Genomic DNA, 2,693 nt, shown 5'->3' on the forward strand with positions numbered 1-2,693 from the left:
TTTGACTAAAGTTCTCTTTTGTCACTTTTCATACCAGTCTTCTAAATCATATTGAGGACTTCAGTTTTTAGAACAGAAAACATTATTCTTATTTTATTATATCTAGCCCATGAGACAGTGAATGAAGAACTGACAGTTTCCTTAATATTTGAAGGGGAAAGAAAGAAATTCAGGGAAGGAGAAAAGAGAAGATAATATATTCTAAAGTATTGCTTTAAAACCTTAAGCTCATCCCACAGCATAACATATTTAGCATCATGACCAATTACCACATGGGCATACTACCATATTACTATTCATTGTCATGACCAATTACCATGTGTATATACACACATATACAGTGTCATGTGCATATATACAGATATATAAATACATATATATATATATATATGCTTGTGTATATATATATATATATATATATAAAAGAGAAATACAAATTTTTAAGAAAATGCTTGCCTCTACTATATTGTATGTACTCTGTAAAAAGTACTTTCCTATATTCTATTTTGTTATTGTGATTGCCATCCACCAGATTGACTTTATGAGAACTGATGTATCACAAAGTAGTGTTTAAAAAACACTAACTTGGTTATGTGGCAATTCTTTTTTCATTGCTGAAATTGACTTTTGAGGGAAGTAGCTGAATTCCTTTCAACTTTCAGGTTAAAGAGTCAGTGATCCATCAAACCATGCAATTGGAAGGATTTTGTTGCAGAGGATTATATTAAAGAGATTCCAACACCTATTAAGTCCTATGATTCTAAGAGCACCGTTTGGAAAACTAAAATTAAGACCTTAATAAGTTTTTTTTTACATGATCCTAAATCTCTCATATCATCACTCTGGTACAGGTATTATTGTCCTTATTAAATTGACAAAAGAAAAGAAAGAAAGGGAAGGAGGGAGAGGAGAAGGAAGGAAGGAAAAAAAGGAAATTCTGAAAGATTTAACATCTTTAGGGTTACAAAACTGTTAAGTTCAGATATGGACCCAAATTCATATCCTCAAATTAACTTCATCCATATTTTACTATTCCACTTTGCATTTTTAAGTACGTTTAAGGTCAGACTAATAAAGAACTTATTATAAGCCTGGTACCTTAAGATCATTGTAAGTAGTAACTAGTTTAATCATCATTGTAACCCTATAAGTATTATTTCTGACATTTTAAGAAAGCTAAAACTAAAGCAAAATAGTAAAGTAACTTTGTCAATATTATACAAATTGCAAAACATGGAGATAGGATTAAACTGAGATATCTCACTCAAGAGACTCTTTAGCTCAGGGGTGTATAGGAAAGGCGTGTTGTTCACTGATCCAAAATGATTTAAAAAACTAGTGACAACTTATTGCTATGAATATAAATTTTCTTACATTTTTACTTAAGTAGTTATGTCATGCCTCATCAAAATACAAATAAAATTAATAACTATAGTATATGAATGACATGATTACTATAAACAAAATATACATCATAGCAATAATATAATTGAATGTAACGTGGCTGTAAAGTTTAATAAAATATATATTGTTGAAGAGATACATTTTGGGATGCCTGGGTGGCTCAGTCAGTTGGGCTTCTGCTTTCAGCTCAGGTAATGGTCCCAGAGTCCTGGGATCGAGTCCCACATCAGGCTCCCTGCTCAGTGGGGAGTCTGCTTTTTACTCTGCCTTCTGCTCATTCTTTCTCTTTCTCTCTGACAAATAAATAAAATCTTGTTTAAAAAGTACATTTTAGGGGCGCCTGGGTGGCTCAGTGGGTTAAGCCGCTGCCTTCAGTTCAGGTCATGATCTCAGGGTCCTGGGATCGAGTCCCACATAGGGCTCTCTGCTCGGCAGGAAGCCTGCTTCCCTCTCTCTCTCTGCCTCTCTGCCTACTTGTGATCTCTCTCTGTCAAATAAATAAATAAAATCTTTTAAAAAAAAAAGTACATTTTAAGTGAGATAAATAAAAAGTTGATTTTTTTAAATCAAAGAGGGAAAATAACAGTGGGAGAACAATGTGCAATTATTACATGAGAGTCATGATGAAAGGCCTTGGCTTTGTCCACTTGAGACACAGAGAAATTATTTAGTGTTTGTGTTCCTAGAAGGCTATACAAAGAGGTACAAACTGATTTTTATTATCTATAGGATTTTTTTTAAGTAAAATACATTTTTATTACAATGTAACATGGAAAAGAATTGAATTTCATAACAATATTTGGGTAACACCAAAAATCAATTACAAAATTGCCCCAGAGAATTAAAGTTCTATCACAATGTTAGGATTTACAGATTAGCATTTAAAGATAAATATTTAAAGCTTAAAAGTCAATAAATGCTTGATAATATACATTAGAAAGTAAATAGAAGTGAAAGTGGCATGTGTGTATTAGCAAAGACCACTTTGGTTTAGCAGAACTGTGGTGAGAAATGGACCATATTATTTAGGTAACTTTGCATGGAGAGTTAAATAAACCTCTGGCACATGGGTACAATCCAGTACAACAGGTCTTGAAGCCTTCCCCCTCCTTTTTCTAAGTTACATTTGCCAGTGATCCAGTATTTGCAGATTTTGATAAAATATCGGGTTTTCAAGAAAGTAAATTATAGCAATAATTTATAATCCAAACTGGGGAAAATAAAAATAAAAAGGGATTATTAATAATTACACTGTGATAATAGGCATAAAATGGGACCATCCCAGACAA

This window comes from Lutra lutra, chromosome 10 (assembly GCF_902655055.1).
Source record: "Lutra lutra chromosome 10, mLutLut1.2, whole genome shotgun sequence".
Classification (NCBI taxonomy): Eukaryota; Metazoa; Chordata; class Mammalia; order Carnivora; family Mustelidae; genus Lutra; species Lutra lutra.